This window comes from Anas platyrhynchos, chromosome 1 (assembly GCF_047663525.1).
Source record: "Anas platyrhynchos isolate ZD024472 breed Pekin duck chromosome 1, IASCAAS_PekinDuck_T2T, whole genome shotgun sequence".
Taxonomy (NCBI): Eukaryota; Metazoa; Chordata; class Aves; order Anseriformes; family Anatidae; genus Anas; species Anas platyrhynchos.
The window spans coordinates 87,251,657-87,275,769 of record NC_092587.1 but is presented as its reverse complement, the minus strand read 5'-3'; the positions used below and the strand labels follow the sequence as shown (position 1 = coordinate 87,275,769).

Below are 24,113 nucleotides of genomic sequence, written 5' to 3'. Positions count from 1 at the left end.
TAGAGCACAGAAAAAGATTGTCACAAGATAAAAGGATTCAGTTAGTCAATAAAATCAAGTTCAAACTTATAAACAGTATGTAGCAGATTCCATACATCATCACAACTTCCCAAGTACAAGTCTGACAACAGCATTTTTCAAGGGAGACCCCATGGGACAAGCACATCCACTTAGTGCTACCACAGTGGATCCTCACTGGCTTCCTTTCCAATAGGACCCAAAGAGAAGCCGAAAAGTGTAAACTTACTTTTGGGGTCTTGTCTTCACTGCAATGCCACTCAAAAGTAATGTGCTAATGTTGCACCCAGCACAACTCCCACCCACAAACAGAAGTCTCTTGCTCAAATTAAATGCTATTTTAACTTGACTCTTTGGCCTAAAAAAAAAAAAAAAAAAGATTTGAAGTGGCAGCCCATGTGTTGTAGTTACTAGTGTTAGTAATGCAGTGGGAACTCAGCAGTTATCCTGCTATGGGTTTAAGGAGCTGATCTAAGGCCTTGCCTTGCATCTGGGATCTAGACTAAAAATTCCATGCACAACCCTTATACCCAGTTATCTACATAAAGCTCACAGAGATAGCAGGTGACGGTCTGACATTAATGATCTGCTCGTCCTCTCTTCAGTCTCTACAGTAAATTGCTGACAATTAATACCTCTTATTTATAGAAGAAACTAATGCCTACAAAATCAATTTAAGACACAGAACTCTTACAAGCATCAGTCCATAACACTTTTGTGATAAAATTATTCAACACATGTAAAACTCTGCTGGTTTTAAGTAATTTTACTCACTACTTGTGCTTATCCAGGCTATAATTGTTAATGAGGAGGGCCTCTTGCAAATACCTTAGGAGTCTCTCTGTGAAACAGCCCAGTTACACCTATAAACCAACTTTCACATGAACACATCATGATCAGATTTCAGCTCAATGTGAACTGCAAGACTTATTATATACACGGACAAAAGAATTTTAAGGCACATTGTGGTGTGTGAAAGCAGGCTAAAGTGTCCATATAGACAACGTATCTGTGGCAAATCCAACCTCTTGCATCTTGACCATTACCTATATAAAGCCTCTCTTCACTCTAATAAGCTGGCACGAGATGACTAAACTCGAATATGGACAACTAAAACAAACCAACACAAAAGCTGCCATATTGTCATCTGAACATCTCATGCACCAGTTTATTTACATTCTCCAGGGCTATAACCCCAGCTGGTAGTTTTGATTAGTAGTGAATGTGCTCACACAACAAATTGGACCTTCTCCTTCTTGGGCATAAGCAATCCCTTCCACAGATGACTGTGGAATACGAAGAAGCAAATTTGGGGGACATTGGGCAGGCAGTTTTGTCACATCACATATCTGAAAAACTACCATCGCTGTCTGGCTCACAAGAGGATTTGGCAGCAAGTCAGACTATTTTGACTATCTGGAGGACTCTTCCCCACTGCCAGAGTAGCAAGATACAGGCATCATAGAAGCTTATAACAGAGTATAAAGTAATGTTATTTAGAAGTGAATACAAAATTGTTGTCCACAAGGCCAGCTGCAGGGGCTGTCTTTTGCTAACAGGTTTCAAGCCAAAGCACAGGATAACATGGCAAGCACCATCAGAGCATGTACGTATCTACTCTTTTTCTGTTATCATGCAAGGGCAGCTTTGCCCACTGTAGCCATTAGCAAATGCCTTACTGTAAAACTACAAGTGTAGCAGGGTTTTAACAGCCTTTTTCCTCTAGCTGCTCTGGGATTTTTCCTTTCTTGGCTGTAACCAGTTGCAACCAGTTGTGAATAAGTCGTTATCCCTCTGTGCAACTCACAGCAACTAAAAGAAACCAATGTCATTATGCAAGTTTCAAAAAAAAAAAAAAAAAAAAAAAAAGTTTTGTTTTATGGTTAATTATCCATGGTCTATTTACAAAATAAATCAACTCATTGTGCACCACCAGGATTTGAGGCCTCATTTGAACTTTGCTTTTCATTAATCACTTTAAAAATAAATGCTAACTAGATTTTCTTTATTTCCTTTTTGGTTTATTACTTGCATCTGGGTATAAATTATAAAAATGGTGAAAGAACAAAGTATGGATTATTCACCCTCAGTTTCATGACTTACATGATCTCAGTCTTGTCTTTCTCCACGTGCCTAAACAGATGCACAGTCCAAAAATTCCAACATTCTGTAAGAAATGCAATCACAAGATTGAAATATTTTTTAAACTCAAACTTTGATGTGCTCAAAAAAATAAAAAGGAATTCTTGAAAAGCTTCCCTTAAGAAACAAAAAGCTGGGCAAATATTTACAAATATATTTAAGCTATTCTAAGAGGCAAATAAAATTACTCATGTAGATACCTAAGTAATACACAAATGTTTGTGAGCTCTGAGTGCAAGGCTCTTTTGTTTAGACAAAATCTACTTGCAGGCAGGCTAGAGAAGGCAGAAAATGGATATCTGATTTTTGCAGTGCTTACAATTTATAAAAGAAACCAGAAATATTTTTTTTTCTGAAAATGTTTTAATTATATAAGATGTTTAGATCTTGTCGACATGTGATGACAGAGAACTACCGAATTTCTGAAAACTAGCCAATCGAGAAGCAAAAGGACATTCTTAGCTGCTCTGTTAAAAACTAACTTTATTAACACTTATTTCGCTTCAGCAGAGAGTAAAACATATATTTGCATAAAGCTGAAATTCCCCTCAGCTCCAACTAAGACAGTTGGAGCTACGTATTTGCTTCGATTACAGGCTGCCTGTTCAAGTAAGACAAAATAAGAAAGGCTGACAAACAGCTGAAACAAGAAAAACATATATAACACTGAGATGTTAAAAAACTGCCCACAAACTTTTTTTCTTTTTCTTTTTGGTCATATACAGTCACCCTTAAGAATTCTTTCTCCTTGCTATGAGGAACAGAAAGTCACAGTTCTCCAAGTTCTCCATGCAATCACTAGTGAAATGCTATGGAAAAAGCTGTGCTGTCAGTAGGTCAAAAACTGTCGTTCTGCTGCTCTCAGGAATTAAACTACAACATTTAGCTTCAAAGCTCCTGAGCTGGGTGCAACTATAAAGAAGACTGAACACAGCCGATAGATATTTTTTAGAAACTGAGATGAAGAGCTGAAGCTAAGACATTAGATCATTAATACTACATATTGTTACTAATAGGAGCTCAGGAAGGTAATTTTTGCTTGCCTGTTGGTGTGAAATAGAATCAGAGACATTTGAAAAGTTAAAGAAATCCACTGCCTCCTCCTCCACTTTGCAGATAGCTGAGTCGCTTCAACTTTCATTTCCAAAAGTAAATTAGCTCCTACTTAAATGAAAGTAAAAAATTTAAAGCTGCCTCCACCTGACTGCAAAGTACTGCAGCCAGGCTGGAAGAGGAAAGGATAGGTCTTCAAAGAAAATAAAAGCCTTTTAAAGCGACTCCGAATCCGAACGCCTGCCCTTGCAGCAGCGAGCTGTGGCCCTACAGCCGCTTTCCATTATAAATGCTAAATTGGGAAATGTTTAACATTCTTTGTTTAATCTTTGCAGTATAAAGAAAAAAACAGCTGATTCTCAGAAACAGCCCGAACAACCATTACGGGTCTGCCCCTCCCTTTCTCAGAGCAGAACAGACCATTTCCAGCCTCAGCTGACACTGACGCTTTTAAGCCAAAATGTAGATTTAGATGTACCCCAGATGACTAGATTGAAACTTCGTGATCTTTTTCTAAAGTGATGTCAGGAGCATAAAGCAACCAGGATATTTAATAAAACCCTTAAGCAGAAAAAGTTTAGGAAATACATGGAGTGAAAGTTATGGGTGAAGATGCTTTCAGATGTTTTCTACACCATTTTCTATTCACATCTTTCCACAAAATCTTTCCATGAGAGGCAATATTATTTAGTTTGATGGCAAAAATTATCAACTAAGTGTGTTATACTCCTGTTTGCAGCACAGCCAAGGCAGTGAGTCCATCCAATCTGCTGCCACCGATCACAAATCAAACACCAAAAGCTTGGAAGCAAACAATCCTCTCTCTTTACCCCACATTGACAAGCTCTCCTCGTATCTTGTCTCTACGAGAATGGCTTTAAAGAGCTGAACTTCAGCATGTGTCCTAACAGCCAAACAAGTTGGAAGAACCTTCAGTCAAAATTATGAAGTTAATGCCCCAAACCGAGTCCCCACAGAAACTGAATTTTTTACAGTTACTTTTCTCACAAGATTTTACCCTGAAGCAGACTTTCTGGAAGATCAAGTCTATATTTCCCTTCTCTCTTTTACTTTAGGTATAAAAGTCATATCCTAAAGAGTACTTTTAAAGCCTCATAATCGGCTAGGTGAAGAGCTTTGCCCTGTTTCCCACCTCAGGCACCAGCTCAAAGTAACTGCCAGGGATGAAACCATCCAACCATCCATCCATCCATCCATCCGTCCGTCCGTCCGTCCGTCCGTCCATCCATCCATCCATCAGGTGAACCCCCCGAGCAAATGAGGACATGCACCTTCCCCAAAGCGGGTATGACACATTGCACGGGCCATCCTCTCACTGGACTCACACGGATACAGGCATTCAGTCCAAACAGCACACACTTCCTTTCATGACAAGAGGAAAATGTTAGCAACTGTCCAGAAGAAGGAGCAAAGAACATCCAGATGCCTGCTCCTCAAAATAACCTCTGCCAAAAGCACTGTGCCCATGCTGAGAACCTCTCCACATCACCGGACTTCAGTGATTCCTTCCCTGCAGGTGCCATGGCTCACCTGCCTAAACCATATTTAAGAGCAAAGACAAGGATACGTAGGTTCTTGTGATGGGAGGAAGGAACCTCTGGCCTTGTTTTCTGGGAAAGTACGAGATAACAGTTTTTGAAAGGAGGTGTACAAGAACATGCAGTGCAGCTAGACTTGATACTTTAGTTACAACCACTCTAAATATATTCCTTCTGGCATTGTATCTTTGGAATATGAGTCAAAATAACATGAGTCAAAATAAGTCAAAAAGACCCGTGAAGCTATTGAAGGTACGAGCAATGAGTTACTGACAGTGAAGGACACAAAAATTGTCATAAACTTTAAACAAAGTGTCAGAGCTGCAAAAAGAAAAGATATTTTGAAGAACAGGAGGGGGTTAACCTTGCAGAAATATTAATAGATAGAAGAAAAAAGACTGTTGTATCTAATTCAGCGCATTGCTAGATATAGCAAAATCATATTAGCTAACTATTTTTCCAATATACTCAACCCCAACCATGTGTCAGGAAAGAAAAATAATGAAATTTTAAAATAAAAATTATCATAGAGCTTCTTTTTATTGTTGTTGCTCTTTTTAAACACTTAGGGCTCATATTTAACCTTTTCTCTAAAATAACAAACTTGAATTTAAGAAAAATAAGGCAGAGATCTGCATAGTGGCAGGACTCGAACAGCTTTGTTTAAATACTACAGTTTTCTTAAGTTGTGAAATGAAGTCTTGTTTGTTAAAACTGAATATTAACATCCCATTTCAGAAACTGCTCAAATTTTTGTCTGTTCTGTTTATGAATTTAGGAAGACAGTATTTTCCTTCACAGGTTGAATGTCTAATGTCTGGTCAAATCAAATCACCCTCTCCTCCATAAACTAAAATTAGATTTTACATCTAATGTGTTTTTTGCAGAAAACACAAAACTCCACCATTCTGGATGCCATTCGATTGCACAGATATAACTAGAATTTTAGCTACACGCATTTCCAAGGTTTTTAACCTCGTTTAATTAGTAAGTACTCAGAAAATAATTAAACATGTTGGACCATTCAGGAAGGTTAGTGCCCTGTTACAAGCCTACATAAGCTTACAAATCGAAGCTGGGTACTCAAGACTTGGGAAGTCAGAGGTAACCTAGTGATACAAACAGAAATTTCCATAATTGAAAAGCAAGAAAATGATTTTAAGAGTGAATTCTGCTTGTCTACTGTTAGAAGAGATCAGGTTTTGTAGAATCTTCCAGTGCAGACAAAAAACTTCCAGAATAAACCTCTGGGAAGAATGGCAGAAAACACTTTTCTTTCAAAGACATATGACCACTCTTTTGATCATGTTGAACACTGGAATCGTATTCATCTCATACACACCTTCCAAGTATTTTACAAAGGGCTGACAGCAATTAAGGACACCAGGATTAGGGATTGTCATGCTCAGGAAGGTTAGTTTCCTCCACTTCATACAACCATGTCATAAAATGCTACTGAATCAGCTCCATCCTTACAACTACATAGGTTTCCAGGATGTATTATTCCTGTAGGGAATTCCTTCCAGAATTCTTCCCCTAAAGATCAGGGTCATCTTTAATTTGCAGCTAACATTTATTTACAGTTAGTCCCTACAATTTGGTTCTTGTGGCGATAGCAGTCAGAAGTGTTTTTTTTTTTCTTTTAACCTCTTTGACTTACCTCATTACCTTCTGCCTTTACATTTAAATCCACTTTATAAGCATTAATGAAATAGCTTTAGAATATTTCTGTAGGGCACAATAAACCACGTACCTGTGATAATCCCTAAGAGATTCTGTACCAAGACAGAAATAGAGGCAGAAGATCTGGTTGCCCAGAGCTAAAGCAAGAACTGGATTCAGAATCAGGCAAGGAATCCAGGTGTTCTAGTATCCTTCTGAAGATCTACGTACTGCCCAGCAATTTTGTGAAATACAGCTTATATAATCAACTCATAACAAAGTGTACTTATATAAGATACTTATATAGCTTAAAATATTCCACTTCCTGTTTTCAAAAAGCTTTTCTTGATTGTCTCAGGGATCATTGTCAAAAGATGTCAACTATTTCCTTTTATTCCTGAAGTGGGCAAAATTTATGCTTGTGCTCACTTTACGACTGCTTTACATTGCCAGGACAACACTTTAAAATAACCAAGAGTCAAGCCCTATAACTTTTTAATTGACCTTATACACCCCTGACGTAATATCAACAAAATTAGCAGCATTACACTAGGGAAGAATCTGCCCAAGAATGTGCACACAGACAAGAACTATTTGTAAAGGGCAAAAGAAAACAAACCCCGACACAATGCTCACAACCACAAACAGGTCAGATCCTCAGAGGATACAACTATGAATAAATTGGTTGCAATAAGTATAAGCATATTTTCCTCTTGAAACGTGATCAAAAAGCATGAAATTTTCATACTACTGACCGTTTTCTTCCCCCTTTTATTTGCCCTCCCCTGCCCAAACCCTTCATCTTTGATTCTTTTAGCAGGGTTACATATTTTTCACTTGCATTTGACAGAAATCAATTTAAAATACCCCAACCAATCCTAATCAACAGAATTTCTGGATTTCTATGGATATCAATCACGTAAATGTGAATAAAAAGTGAATAAATAAAGTTCAGTGCAGCATAAAATTTTACTCAGCTTCTGCACTTGCTGCTGTTAACGTGGAGAGTGACCTGACACTTTCATTCTGTACATCTGAAGTTTGGAGGGGGGAGAAAAAATATAAAAAAATAAAGAGAGGAGGGAGAGCACAGCACTATGCAGAAGTCATGGATGTTCCAGAGCACACTGTGACAGGAAAACACTCAATAGGAATTCCAGCAGCCAAAAAAAGATCTTAAATAGATCCATTGTCTTCCAGTCTGAAGCCCTTAAAAAGGCTAGAAATTAAAGCCTGTGCTGCCGGCACCCAGTCGCTCTTTCCTTTCATCGGGATTTGCAGGTCTTAATGCGATCTGTCGTGAGGAAAAACAGTGGAGCTATACAGTCCGGAGAGGTAGCAGAAGTGAAAGGCAGACGAGAGTTACATAACTGGCTTTTTACATAAATATTGCAGTGAGAGGTATTTTGCTTTTCAGAAAGGAAAAAAGATATTAAAAGGCACAAGAGAATTCAATCCAGCCTCCCGTACTCCATGTCCCTCTTTCGCTTTGTAACATGCATCGAGCAGTTCAAGGGACGTTTTTCTTCTCCTTTTTCCTATTAAACCTAAACAAATAACCAATTCTGTCTTAAACATGTTGTAATAGTTTTTCTCGTATTACCTGGGAAGTGCACCACATCATGGGAGATGGAAGAAAGTCTTATTTTAAAGCATAAGCAAGGACGGCTTGCTTATCTGCAGCACAGGGCACTTGAAATGACCATGGATGTTAAACTAACTCCCCTCGGTACAGTCTGAGAAAAGGGAAAAAAACTGCAAGTCTCCCCATCTGTTATTTCCTTTTTTTTTTTTTTTTTCCCCTCTTGGCTGTAGAAAAGCAAAATTATGCAAGAGCTTTTGAATGTAAAGCCTGTGTGTGCTTTTTTTCCCTTTTTGTCTCTGTGTACACGGTATGTGATATTGCGTAACTGAGCACCGAGTGGGCGGCTAGCATTTACTATTGATTTACACTACTCCATATAATGAATTCAGAGCTCTGAGGGAGAGACGCACACGAAGAAAGACAGAGGGACAAGATGGGGATTTAAGGACGGGTGAGGAGAGGAGCCATGGAAAGAGGGGACCAAAACATCTGGGAACAGAAATACGCCTTTATGAACCTAACAGGCTTTTCCCAGCCTCGTCGTTTTGGTGCCCTTCACCAGGTCTCTGGCAGCACAGATGCTCAACAACAGCCACTAACCCCTCCACACAAAAGCAGGGCTTCCCTCCCACACCCACTGCCCAAATCTCATGAGAAACTACAGAACAGTATATACTTATGCCATTGTGGCACTTCTTGTGCTCACTGTGATGATGCACAGGAAGCTCATATTCAGACATGAGGATTATCACCAAGAAAAACATTCTTTAATTACTATTCTACATCAACTTTTGACTTATTCATTCAGGATCTGCAGGCTTGTAGATCCTTGACACAGTATGTCAACCTATTTTGCTCACTCATCACTGAGCAAGCACACGCCTGGAGCCCTCAATTTAGACGGCAGCACACCACTAGCTCTATAATGAGAACCATATCCAGTCAAGAAGGTGAAATTCTCTCATTCCCACAGGTGAATGCCCTGAATCCTTTGCCTCCAAGATAAGACAAGGGTTTCCAAGTTCTGCCTGCTTCCACTTACTTTTAGGTTGTACAAAGCAAGGAAACACTGCCGGGTTGGCATGACAGTGGCCTGCTACATGCCCCTTATTCATATTAGGCTGGGGATTTTGCTAATAATGTCGATGTGATTGTAGAGGTTGTTAATACAGTTTCTAAAGCACACTTAAAGACTGAAAGACTAAAATAGCAGGTTTACTAAATGCCACAGCAGACATCTAGCCTAGTGGCAGGAAAAAAAGAGCATGCTGATTACAAGAAAACAAACAACCAAAATCAAAAAGCCCAAACCCACAGCTATCAATGCCCTTAAAGCTTCCTTTGCATTATCATCTTTGCCAGAAGACACGTATCCCCCATGTTGCTTTCTTCAAGCTCTGTATAATAGACAACATGCTTTTGTTTACAGGTCAAGCAAACAAAACAAAATAAAAAATGACATTATAAAAAAGGTAGATCCTGTTTTAAGGAAATTCCATGTATATACAATGTTTCTGACTCGTTTGTTGATTTTTATTTTTTCCTGCAGATCCACATCTACTAACATTAACTATGATACTACCAGCTGGCATGCATTCAGAATCTCTGTTGGGATTTTAGGTTAGAGAGAAAAGGAAAATAGTAATTCTCCGTCTCACACATGCTTATTCATTTTATTTGCACAAAACTGAAATTGCATTGAAATAACCCCTGAAATGTTTTACACACAAAGTCACGTGTGGCCTAACTAGTCTGATTTGTCTTAAAATGAAACTGATCCTTAAAGGAAAAGAGTAAGATGTTCATAAAGAGGGACCTGGGTGTGCAATCTCAATTTAGCACTCTTCAGCAACAGGACAGGCCACCAAAAAAATGTGTTCAGACGTACTGGAGAATAATGGGAGAAAGAAATGATACAGAGAAGACACAAACTCTCCCTGACTCTCAAGGTGACATTAGAAATTATGCCTAATAATTAAACTTTGAGTGATGCTATACATGATGAGCATCTCAGGAAGACTGATCTATAGAAAAGATTTAGAAAAAAAAATATTTCCTAACCTTCTTTCTTCTGAATAGACTACATGTGAAGAAGAAAGTTTCAGCATCAATTAATACACACTTAAAGTTAGTTCATAAGTTGTGTATGTCCTCATCAGGGATGCAGTGTAGAAGCTTAAAATATATTAATCTCATGGGATGTTATACAAAAGAGATACACAGAAAAAATAAAGAAATGCCAGCTAGGGCAAAGCAAGCTCTCATGTCAATAAGAGCAGTTCCAACAGTGCTATGCTTGTTTAACCAACATCCAGAGTAGACATATATTTAAGCACTAGTCTGAATGCTAGATTTTAAGCATCCAGCAGTGGACGGCATGTAACAGGCTCAGACAGAGATCACAATCCAATAAAAATATGGGGACAGAAATTATGGAGTTCAGTTCTCATGTACATTGTACTTCAGGGGCTATCAAGCTGACAAAAGTTTCCATTAAAATCATCTTGCCTTCAATCACTCAAAAATGTTGGAAACTGCTGTGCAAATTTTCTATTCTTCATGTTTACCTCATATGCAATTCCATGAGATCTTGAATAAACAAAAGTTCATCTGTTTTGCATGTAGGGAATGTGAAAAGAAGAACATCCAGAGACTTAAAAGAAATGTGAAGAAAAGAGATTAAACTATCTATAGTATAAAGCATTAAAAATTGAAAATATGAATGGACTCAAAGCTTATAAAGCCAATACTGGCTAGTTTCAAGTTTCAAGAATAAGTTTTTTACTAGGATGAAAACATTATAGTTCTAAAAAGTTCACACAGTTATGAAATCCTACTAAATATATTACAAAGGGCATCATATACACATACTTAGGTCAGAAAATCAAAACATAAATTTTGTTAGCGCTAACAAACTGTCTTGTTTTTGCATTGGGGTAAGTAACAGTTTTTAACTTCTGATACACATTCTCCCTACAATAAAACATACCTTCAAAGTAGGTTTATTTGTCACTATACAGAGGAGTTCTTTGGAGCTTGGGATTATTTTTTTTTGGTCTGCTTGTTGATAAGAGAAACACATTAATTGCAGATGCCATTTACATGTATCAAAGATTCCATAGCTCTGTATTTGCTGAAAAGCAATGTGACTTCTCAGTAAAGACTGTATCATAAGGGAGAGACTAAGGTTATAAACAAGTTATTACTCTAGAATTTCATGATTTTGCATGAAAACTTAATGTTTCTCAGTACAGTTTCTGTCTTTTTAATGACTGTAGGAGGAGATAAGCATGGTGCTAGGTTGTCATGGGCTTTTAATGGCAAAATGAATAATAAAAAAATATTAAAACGATAGAGACAAAAAATAAATACATTAGAGATGCTTGCCAACTCGTCTTGCTAATTAAAGAATCAATAAACCTTTTGCAGACCTCTTGCAACATGATTTTCCTTGCAATGAAAGAAACTCGCAACAAATATGCTTTTCTTGGCAATTTACTTTGATTTTTTTTCCTATAGGCTGCTGTTTCACATGAACCTTTAGGACTCCACCATTTTGGAAATGACCATGACACAGCAAAAGTTACTAAATTTTCCCCACCTCCCAACCAGCCAACTAAACATGTGTAATGGTGTATTTCCTAATGGTTCCTGCAGACCAACATATTTCCGAGACAGTTTTAGTTGAAATGAATGGCAGTAAAATTGGCAAAGACTCGGAAAGCAAAGGCCAAGGAGACTAGCAAAGAACTTAGAGGCAGAAAAATGGTCTCTGGATATTATTGCCATGTCTGCCAAAACCAAAAGAAGTGAGATTATGTCAGTGTTTCCATAATAAACCTCATTTTTCAAGACTCTGTAACTCAGCTACAATGACCCAATCCAGACTAAAATCGGTACATACAAGGACTGAGATCATGTGCAAATATTTACCTATATATTTAAATTTACTTTCCCTACTGCAAATGTAATCTACTGTTATAATTTAATCTGGCGAGGAATTATTAATGTAACAGAATTAAGGAGAGAAAGGAGAAGGGATACAGAAGACAAAAATCAGAAATCACTGTGAATGCTTTCAGGGATAGCATAACTTCCCTACCAGATATTCCCGATGAGATTTTGAAAAGACCATACAGTAGCTGGGGGCTCTGTCAAACAAACCTTAAATTTTGTTTTGGTCCCTAAATTCGAAATCCTATTTTGAAGCTCTTCTGGATGTTATAATAGGTAGCAGAATATGAAGAGCCTAGAAGAGACCCAAAGGAGTTTGCAGGATAGATGATAATGTTTGTTTATCTTTGAAGTACTGTAATTCATCACATTCATTCACCTCATTCCTCTCAAATATCACCCCTATACTACACAGGTTTGATCCTACAGGGGCCTGAATAACTCAGGGATGTGCAGACAAAGGGTGGGTCACGAGTTTGAGGAGTGCAAGGCAGTACCCCACGGCACATGAAAGCTGCTGGAACAGCTGAACACCTCCTCCAGCCCAAAGGAGAGAGCTGCTGCTTCTGCCACCGTCACCTCTAGCACCTGGACAAAGTCTGCAAGGCCCTGCTTTACAAAACAGCCCTACTAGCTCAAGGAAATGCAAAGGTGCCAATGCCTCCTATATCAGCAGTTGCAGATTTCCCCAGAGGTTCTCATTGTTCGTATCTGTATGACTCCAAACTCCTCTTTGTGTTTCATTCAAGTATCTCAATAGGTACGTCAAAAAAATAAGCACCTTCATAGGGTACTTCACATGACTCCAAGATCAATTTTTTAATTTTTTTTTTTTTAAAGCACCTAGATGACTGGAAATTGGGGTCTAACCTGGATATCTAAATGTTAAAATATACCCGGAAGAGCTTATTTTTAGGCACCAAAATAAGAAAGCTGAAAAAGAAATGGCTTGCAGCAAACTGTGCAACAAGTTCAGAATGCACTAAGATGCTCTAAGCTGCCTTTCTTTCTTTATCCATTGAGGAAATTAGCTCAGACTAGATAGTATAAGAAAGTGAGAGTTACATGAGCTGAATATGACAGCAAGGCTTCCACCACTTGACATTTTAATTTTCTGTCTTTGGTTATGTTTTGTCTTATTGAGTATTGTTGGTCTGAGTGTGCATACATAGTGGCATTTACCTCTCTCCTGCTTTGCAGAGAGTTGTTCAGAATACAGAAACGTGACAATACTCATCAGCTAATGACATATTTTGAAAACAAGTAAATAAATTAAAAATCAGTGAATAATTTGTAACACACTACAGAGCAGCAGCAACTGTCTTTTGTACCATTATATCTTAATTTTTCTCCAAGACTGTCAGAGCACCTTGTAAAAAAAGATGCACTCATATTAAGCACCTTGTTCCATGAGTAGTTCCAATGAAACTGAGACCTTTTAACAAAATAAGGTATTATTCAGTTACCCAACCCTGTGACATAATTATTATCCATTCCACTTACAAATGGGAAAATAAGCACACAATTTGTATAAGATCCCAAGCTAAGCAAGTGGCAGAGCTGAAAACAGAATGCCAAACTCTCAGCTGCTGATTTATCTTGATCACCCTCATCAAAATGTTATATAATAATAATAATAATAATAATAATAATAATAATAATAATAATGGCTTTCCAGGTCACCCAGAACAGCTACAGTGGTTTTCTTCATTTCTTATGGGATTAAGACCTTCTTGACTTTAACTACCTATATTACAGCTATGGATTAGCCAAAGTGAAATTGCTACAACAGAGAGAAAGCTGACTGCAAAAAACTGGCATCAGAAATTTGCAAACAGAAGGCTAAGATACATACATCCACACACACGAACTATTTAAGTTAATTTTGCTGTGAACTTAAATGTTTTTCCCAATATTCTGCCACAGAAGTTCGTCTGGGTACAGCAGCAGTAGAAAGTTGACAAACACCATGTGTGAGGCTTACCGTAAAAATAGAAACTAGAGGTTGCACTTTCTCGGACTGTGGGTCAGGATTTTTATTTTATTTACTTATTTTAAAGTAAAATTAGAAATGTTATGCTGTTTTCATTCTGTCTTCAATTCTGGAAGAAACTATACAATAGCTTGCATTAAGCAAATAATTAAAGACGGTAAATCTTCTGTCTTAATTACTACTCATATTGGAAATAAAAGTTCCCTTACCTTTTTACTACGTTTGCTGAAAGCCAACAGTGTCATCTCCCCAGTCATTTCAATGTCAGCTACTCGTTCATCATACAGAATGAAAGTAATAATAAAACTGTGCTGATCTGCTTGCTTTCACTCTATATAGTGCCTATATTTATAGGCTTATGCTTCTATTTGAATCTATATTTATCTGCTTTATCTGCCTACAGTGCATCTGTTTCTCATACACACAGACATATATATACACACACACGCGTGCGTGCACACAAATATACAGGCATATATAAACACACATACGGGTATACCCAAAAATATGCATACTTACAGTAGGCTTCTGTTCAACAGTAAGATTTGTATAAATATAAACATATGCAGCATACACAACATAAAATGAAGACACATACACAAAGAAAATCATAAACAATTAAATGAATATGCCTTGCTGGCTGTAGGAAGGTTTATTATTCAGTAGGCTGCCTTCTAAAGAGGACTGTATATAATTGGGTTCCTTTACGTTAGTCTGTTGCCGTAGCTTTGCAAGCAGTAACAATTTTGACTGTTATTTTGCCTAGAGTTTTTCTGTGTAAGCTCGCTTGGCACAGCTGTGAAATCACTGCCAGCCTGTCTGCAGCCTGATTCCCCGTTGGTACCACTAGCAGTTTCCCTCAGGCTATTCATTAAAGAGGCCAGAGTTGAGTCACCCTGTACCAGTTCAGGAGACAATCCCCTAGAGGGAAAGAACAAGGTGTGACTCCAGATCCAGGTCAATCTGGCAGTTTTAAGTCCAAACATTAGTAGTGCGCTTCCCCGGGCCTTAAGAATAAACAGCGTTTTCCCGAATTACCAGAGGATAAACGGGGGTATTCACCTTCTTGTTAGCAGAAACCAGCATGCCACGCTTCCCCACGTCACTAGGCAGGGTTCCAGTTGGTCTGTCCCGTCACTGTGGTCAGAGCTAGGTCCATCTCAACCATTTTCCTGCTAGCTAGGCTTCTGCTAAGTCTATTAGAGCTGCAAAAGGAGTTGACTGAACTTTAGTCTCTGATACTAAGGTCTCTGTGATGTTGTAACGTGATAAAGCCTGCATTAGGCTAGTTATGGAAACAGATTATAGCATGTGTCCACTGCATGGTCTTCACGTCTTAATTCAGTACTTTATTCGTTCCCATCCTATCATCTCACAGGTGTGTTGGAGGAGGAGGTTGTACAAGATAACAACAAAGCCAAGCAACACAGTCACCAGGGACATCTGTTTCTCTCATTGGAGAAGCTGTATTTTGGGTTTCCAGTTCCTTGTAAGACAGTGAAAATGAACTGTCGATTCAATGTTACCTCTGGGCTCTCTGAAGGGAGTAGGAAACCCTGAGCCAAAACCTATTGGATATATAGACTACAGAGATAAGACACAAACATGAAGAGAACCTACTGGTTATGAAGGGCAGTTGAAAAAGGCAACCTTACCCATAAGACCAAAAATTTCAAAATTGAAATTGAAAATGACCACACAACATATCTTCTCTTTTTACAGGTGTAAAAAACTGTATTCAAGTCTAAGAAAGTCTACACAGAAATCCACACAGTAAGTATATTGACAATATCCTTCATGGACAAAAAAATTAAAAAAATAAAATATTAGGGTATATTTAAATACACAAAGTTCTAAAATCCTGCAACTCAGTATCAGAAAGAAAAAAAACACCCTTAAAATAAAACGTTTTATGTCAAGATTGTGTTGGCTAATTAAAACAGAAATACTACTTCCTAAAATCAAAGAATGCTGGATAATTATTCTTTCATCCACTTGATTATATCTGGAAACTGGTCCTGTAGTAATTTAATGTTTAACAGGTATTCGATGGTCCATTTGAAAAGGTTTTTAGATAATCTACAGACAAGAAGGAGTTTAAATATAGTATGTATCTATTTTCTGTGTAGACCAAATTTTCTACATATCTTCACTTAATTTCTGTTTGGTCTTAATACTCCAATTTCTTGATCATTAAAATCAACTGCAGCTATTGAACAAAACTCAGTTCAAACTTTCCTCACTGTTAAAGTCATTCCTTACCCACTGATGACTAACTTAACCATTTTAAAATTTACAAAATATCATTCTTTCCTCTTAACGTGCTAGTTTTTTTTTAACTGAGCAGCACAATATATGTAGTGACATGACATCAACAGTACTTGAAAAGTTTATCTATCTAGAAATAAAATGCTAATTTGAAAAAGAAGAGAAAGGATTTTTAGTTAACTTCTGTATTATCTGACCACCACCAATCTGGTAGGATCTATTATGAAAATACTACCATACGGCTAAAAATAACAATCCTGTGATAACTGTAATGAGCCTACATTTATGCTATTCTTAGCAGTGACCATTTAGCAAACAGTCCATTCATTTTTTTCTCAGCAGGATATTTTACAGTTTTAGCGTGTTTAAGAGCATCTCCAAATTGAAAAGTATTATTTAATTATTGAGGTGGCAACAGATTGATTACAGAATATAGTTTCTCTTTGAGAAACTGTGCCTTACATTGTACCTTTATACATATAAGAAACTATTTAAGCATTTCTTTGATGCACAAAAGTACAAACTCCTACCTCATTTGTTCAGCATTCTTTGAAATTCTGTAGGTAGAACATAAAAGGGATCTGTTTAATGCAAACTCCCTCCTTCTTTTGACAAAGAGAGTGAATATTACCAGAGTTCAAGAAATGCATCTACCTTTCTCTGTATACAATGTACTAAAAAAAATATAGGCTGGGACAAATGTCTAATACATCTTCTATTGCTTGAAGGAGAACAGCTATGTTAATACATAAATACCTCTCCATTCTTGGCAAATTGTCTGCCAATATATCTTAATATCTGACATACATCTATCGCTCCTTAGGAATCCTTCCATTAGATTTCCTAATTGGTATCTATGATCTTAAACATACTGTATTATTTCTTGGAGAAGATTTAATGGTATGTTAAAATTCAAACTAGATAAAGGAAACCTCTACTTCCAAATAAATTAAAATTTAAAAACTTAAGGCCTATCCTTGCCACAACAAACTAGTCACGTAATTTCATGCTGATGCAGTTGAAAAGGTATATAACTCAATCTTGTATTAGTATAACTATATCCATGCATTAAGTTGATCTAGTATAATTGCTTCAGTAAAAACATCAATCCTTTTAATCAGATCAATTATATTAGTATAAAATCTATGCACATACTAGGCCTTAGTTGAAGAGACCTCCTAAGCCAAAGTGGTAAACACCCTATTCCTAATTAATCTCGACAAATCTGAAACTGCCCCAGATATATTGGACTTAAAGCAAGTAAAATATACAGGCCACACACTAACAAGTACAATCAAAATTTTAGAGACAACAATACTTACTTAAAGATGAAAAGAAAGAAAATAATTGTTCAATTTCTCAACAGGCAAACAGTAATGAAAAATTATAAAAAGAAAATATTTTGTCAAGTATAGTAAGACAAACTCGAAGAATGACATGCACATTGTAAACCAACCAAGTCTGTTTAGCAGTTCTTCTTAGAAAAGACTGAAATCTCATCAGCAACAACTGATCAATAGTGCTTTCTAACAAACAAAAACTTAAGTTGTATATATACAAGTACAGTTTGGTCCTATTATCGTCTCTCTACACAAAAGAAGCTCTCCTATTTTGCCAACAGCAATTAAAATTTGGAAAGACAGTAGGCAGCATCTTCCTGAAATATGCCATTACAGCACTATCTCAACTATTTAACCCATAACAGAAGGATAGAATTCTAACTTAGAAAATTCAGTAAAAGAAACAACAAATCTGTACTAAAATTTGAAGGCTGCAGGAATGCCTAGCTTAGCACAATGCATTCATAGAGGTGTTTTTCATTTTTTTTTTTTTTTTTGAAGCATTCCCAAGTACTATAGATGACTGAAGAACAAAATAAACTCTTGAAACTGAGATATCAGCAAATGAATTTCAAAATATTATAAAAGACCTTCCCAAATGGCAATGCTCCAGGGCTTTAGCACTGAGCTTGATGTATCTTTTCAGGATGTTCTAGTTCTTTATTGTCCTCAAATAATCTGTGGTTCTTTGAATACAGAAAAAAACAACAGCATTATTTCTCTTTGGAAGCCAGTAGAAACCAGTTGTTTAGCTCTGTAGATCATCTTGACCAAAATAATGATTTGCGTCAACAAATAAAATGCTGGCAAAAACTTTAGGAAACTATCTTAATCCTATCTCTATTAACTTTAACTGATCATCCCAGCTTTCTTGGAGAAACGTTACAAATCACTTGCCTCATTTCACAATGAAAGAAAAGTATCTTCCTTTCTGCAGTAAGCACTGAAAAGATACCAAATAGGGCTTTTGTGGGTAATTATCCTGAGGAGTTATGTTGAAGACTCAAGTGGAACCTTATCGATGTACAGAAAATACCTGATATGGGGAAGTAAAGAAGACAGCCAAGCCCTTCTCCAAGCTATCCAGTGAAAGAACAACAGAAAACAAGCACAAACCAAAATGCAGGAAATTCCCCTTAAACATAAGAAAAAAGTTTTGACTGTGAGGGTGGTCAAACACTGGATGGTTGCTCAGAGAGACTGGGGAGTCTCCATCCTTGGTGCTATTCAAAATTTAACAGGACACAACGCTGGCCAACATGCTTTAGGTGATGCTGCATTGAACAGGAGAATTAGAGTAGATAATCTACATTGATCCCTTCTGACCTCAATGATTCTATGAAATTTTCTTTTCAGATACTAAGTTACTTCAAAATGTATTGAAATATTTCCTTGTGCATGGCTTTATTTGACTTGGTCCTGTCCAGAAATATAAAGCTTGCCTGTAGGTCCTGTAAACTTAACAGGTAGAAGATTGAGTATGCATAAAAGCATACTGAACACCATTGTGAGCAGAAAAAGTCACATCCTTTATCGTGTACTTTGTTTATGATAGCTGCTGGAAACTGATACTCAGGTCACCATAATCTATACACATCAGTTCTGCCTATCTTGACACGTCACCTTGCTTTACATTGCTGAAATCAAATCTTCATTCTGCATTTCAACAAAGCCTAACAACTCTTTTATCCATCTGATGTAAATAAGTCAGGGATAGAAGTAATGATTTTCTGCACCCATTCAACAAGATTTATTTTTCTAGGCTAACAGACTCTTCTGAAATTCCAACATGCGAATGAACAGATACTACCCAACTGATTTACATCAATAATACTAATATGAAGCTCCTCTTGCCTACCTTAAATTCCCACAAGTACGTTTATTTACAAGCAGATATAAAATAATTATATAATTCCTAAACATCTTTCCATTATTTCCCTTTGGTACAAATAGGAACTCGAAACAGTCACAACAATTTCAGCACAGAAAGAGATAAAACAATAATAATTTCATTCAGGCTTCGAAGCCTAGAAAATAGAAGCCTCTGCTAGAAAACCTCATTTTGGACAGGCCCAATTGGATGTCTATGTAGCTACCTATGTTCTTAAGAATTAAAACCAGCCATACATGAAAAAGCTACGAACAGGAAAACAGCAAACACCAGTTTTGTCTTTCACTCACAAACTCTGATCTCCTTGGAAATATGGGGGCCATATTCTGAACTCCTCAGAAATATGAGGAAAATCGATAATGGATAAATATAACAACAGAATCAGAATCCTTTGGCTTTCCACCAGTCTACAAGATGCTAATTTTAAAAGACAGTATTCTCAGGCATATCAATCTTTCCAAGCTTTTACTAGAGCACAGTGCTACTGAATTTTCAGCTGCTCAGAATTAAAATTAATTTGCCTTCTTGAGATCTCTGTAAGTATCTACAAGTGAGAATCTTTTCAGATGTGATTGCTAAAAAATATGCTCTACAACAATTGATTAGAAGAAACGCTTGGACAGCAGTGCAATTTAAAAAGAGTTTTTATCATTACTGTCCAATTCCATGTTAAGAAGAATTTGCATTTGGACTGTCCATCTTCTATTCTCGGCTCAGAACCTTTAAATTCCTTACATGGCCAGGTGATCATACTTTTACTACGACTACTTTTGAAGGTTTAGAAGATGATCAATAAAGGGCTCAATAAATGGCTTATTAAAGTTTATAAAGGACCACGTGGAACAAACTAGGTGGTGTTTATAACAACCTATAGATTCATCTGTGATATGCCAACAAAGTGTATAATATGTACTACCCATATCAAAAATATTCTTAGAATATTGATCGATCATATATCAGCTTTCATGAACTCCTTTAAAGTGTGTCATCAATATATGCGTAGCTGGATAAAGAATTCAAGATGCAACTTGCAAGAAGGCTAGTATTTACAGCACCTGTAAACATGTACAATACTTCATTGCGCAAAGGCTTGAGTAATAGTTTACTGGTTTCACAGGGACGAATCCTTCATGTTCCTCAGCTGCTGATCCAAATCTTATCTCCTCTTTCTGTGTATTACCAGTAGGTATCTCAAACATCCAGGAAAACTGAGCAAATTGCACCATAGTGACATATGGACCAACACTGCCTACAGTATAAGTAGGGAGCTGCATGGCTTTAGATTTTTAATGACTTCCAGGAAATTTCACAGAGTCTTCCAAAGAACACGCTGGGGCATATATGTAGGGAGATTTTCTGAATTTTCTTAGGGGAATTAATGCTAATAAATCAATAAATGGATTACTACTATGAATGCAAGCAAGTTTACCTATGTAACAATTATAATATTGGTGGTATTTCTCACTTTATGTGTAGTCAAATTATGCATTCTGCTGTTACATCAGTAAAAATCCTTTAATGCCAGTCAAATGACCTCACATTTATTTGAAAGCAGACTCTGGTCCTGAGTGTCACATCAGTGAGAGTTTAACAAAACGGAAATCTCTTGTGAGAAGGCAGTGCAGAATTTCATGGCACATTAATGAATCTTTTCTGATTGTGGTAAGGCTTTCACTTCATTGATGCACACTAAATAGCACAGACAGCTACCAGTCCTTACAGTCTGCTTTACAAAAGGAGTTTCCTAGTGACAACAAACGGCCATCCAAGAAGTTAAATGCTGTCAGGAAACTCACTGGAGGAAAAGAAATACACTAGATATTACTTACTGAAAAAAATATATATACATAAAGAATGAGGCTCATACCTTTAACTATTTAATTTTACCAACTCCAAAAACAGAATGTAACTTCAGTGACTTGATTGCTGGGTCACGTTTCTACATGAATCATAATTCTGCTTTAATAATAGCATCTTATATTGGCTGTTTTCAGTAGAAAATATGAGGATTGTCATGCTCCAACAAGGCATCTATGTTTCTAAGTCTACAATGAGAACAGAAATTCTCCATTTTTATTATTTAGCCTCTAATTCTATTATTTTGAGGTAACAAGTCTACTCTCTCAAATCCAAGCAACATTTCCTATCTAACACCACTGACTGAACCGCTGTGCAGCAGTTCCACAGATTTTCCCAGAGGCACAACCACAGAGCATGACTCTGCAGCCTGATGGTTATGCACATGAATATACGGGTAAGTTGTCTGGGTTGGAAACTTTGTCAGGTCAATACATTGTACCACATCAGTTCTGACCACGTCAGAGTAGTACATCAGAAACACATTATGGGGATAAGTGAATACAAAAACTTATTACACTTAGTGCAGGAAAAATCTAAGGGCATCGTAGAAAAGCTGGAGAGAGTGATTATATAGGCTCAGGGGGATATCAGCAATTATGAAAAGGACATTGCCAGCCACAACTGAAAAGCAAAGAACAAAGCCAACAATATGGTATTAATCACATGCCCTATCTGCGTATGATGCCAAACTATTCAAAGCACAGAATGTTCTTTATTCACCTCACTTTATATTGCTGAATGAATATAGCATTTATGAAAACGAGAGATTAAAAACATTGATATTAACCAACCTTTGGGCCAAATCCTACTTATCTTATTGATGCAAGTAGTTCCACTGATTTAAATAGATGTAATTACCATTGACTTCAATAGAGCTACTCACGGAGTTAGGAGGGCAGGATGTGGCTCATTGCATAAGCAAGCTTCCCTTACCACCATGAATGGTGCCAACTCATCATTTCTGACACAACCCTCCCTGCTTTCCGGTAATGGATTCCTTGAGCAGAGACTTCTGTACACAGCAAAGTCTGTGACACTTTTGACGCAAGCACAATAAAAACTTGAATGAAATGACCGGTTTTATTTTTACCTCTTCAGAAGCAATAGACAGAATGCTGACAGTGAGAACTTCACAGCGCGTTTGAATTGTGCGTTCCTCCAATTCATTGTGAATCAAACATCCAGGTGGGGCTGGAATTAAGCTACTGCAAAGACTACCTGTCCTCGGATAATTGTGATATATTTGAAAAGGATGGCACAAATTAAATCAATTTAAGGTAAGTCTCCTGGGTACAAAACAATGTTTCCAGCAACAGTTTTCTAGCAATAGTTAGCCCAACTGAAGAAGACTAGACTCATCCCATTCTCTCTACTTTCACATTTAAATGCTGGGTCTTGTTTTTGACCACAGCTGTTCTCTTGTGTAGCATCCCTCCAGTCAATGCCAGAATGGACAAGATTTGAGGGAGGAAAATACAGATCGCAGCAAATACCATGAAGGAGAGAAAAGAAGGAAATAACATTGCATTTTGACAGCATGAGAGTGATACTAAGGCCACTGCCTTTTAGGAGCTCAATCCTTGTTCTTCTGCCATCCTGCTTCAATGACTCAGAGGAAGGTGTTAAACATGCAAAATGGCAAGAGACACAGGCAAAGCAGAGGAAGGCAGAAGTCTGGAACTCTTTTTTCAATTACTTATATTTGAAGATGTACCAAAGCAGTGCTTTACAGCATTTAAGACCATTAGAATGTACTGTAACCCACGAACCCCTATCTTCAATCCCATCCTTTCACTTGCTACAGCATATTTTGAATGGCTATTTGTAACAGGGCCCAATTCTTATCTCTTTCTTATTTCATTACAGAATTTAAGTTATCTCCATCAATCTCAAATTGCTTTGTGGACTGCTGAGATAAGAACCAGCTTCAAGATGTTCTGCTGCACTGGTTCTTCCTTTTCTTGATGAGGGGTTATTCACTGCCCTGTGAAATCCCTTACTGGCATCTGAATGTAGTTACAGATACAAAATTGACAGACCTATATATAAAGGGACACAGATTCTGGAGACTTCAAAAAAAAAAAAAAAAGGCAAATAAAAACAAACAAAAAACAATGAACTCTTCTTGCAGAGCAAATCTTTGCACGTAGGGCATTATGAAATTCTTCCTTGTTTTGTAGAAATAGCACAACAAGACTTAGATCCTGGTATGTGCACATTTTTTAAATGATTATTATCTCAAGCACACAGAATAATAGTTAATATTTCAGATTCTAAAATACAGTGGAGCCTCAATTATCCAAATTCAGTGAACCCAGACAAGGTTTTGCCCCTTGTCATTTATTAATTAAATGGTAAATTGCTTCTATTACTAATTATTTCCACAGATCCATGGGCATGCAGGGCATTTTGGTTACTCATAAACGCGATTATCGAGTTCTATTCAGTGTTCTTTCCATGTTCTTCAGATAATTGCGATTCTGATGTACTCTGAAAACCATTTAAAACATTTTTTACAATGTATTACTGGGAGAGCTTCCAGGTCTTGTACATCCTCTGGGGTAGAGGCATCCCCAAGATTGTGGGAGACAGCACCCTTGACAAGCCAAAAGACAGGGAAGTGTGTCAGCCAATATGCAGAACAAAAGTAAAACTACTTCTTGAGCACAATCTGACAATTTCTGATCCCAGCTGTATATCAGGTTGAGTGAGTGAGTGACTGTCTGAATAGGATGCCAGCAAGTCAGATATTACATTAAACTCACTCTTTTTTTTTTTTTCTTCTTTT

At 37.1% G+C, this 24,113-nt stretch overlaps 1 protein-coding gene across 41 annotated transcripts in view; it reads right to left on the bottom strand.

Annotated features, from left to right (window-relative positions):
- The window catches only part of ZBTB20 (zinc finger and BTB domain containing 20), a 522,330-nt gene that overhangs the window by 253,021 nt on the left and 245,196 nt on the right, over positions 1-24,113 (bottom strand). For 8 of the 41 annotated variants that reach the window (XR_011812426.1, XR_011812423.1, XM_038182010.2 and 5 more), the window contains one exon: positions 2,122-2,185. The exons of 32 other annotated variants lie outside the window; for them this stretch is intronic. The gene's annotated coding sequence lies outside the window, so the exon portion shown is untranslated. Of the gene's footprint in view, positions 1-2,121; positions 2,186-8,037; positions 8,163-24,113 lie in introns of those variants that run through there. One more of the 41 variants, XM_021273018.4, reaches the window with a different exon arrangement.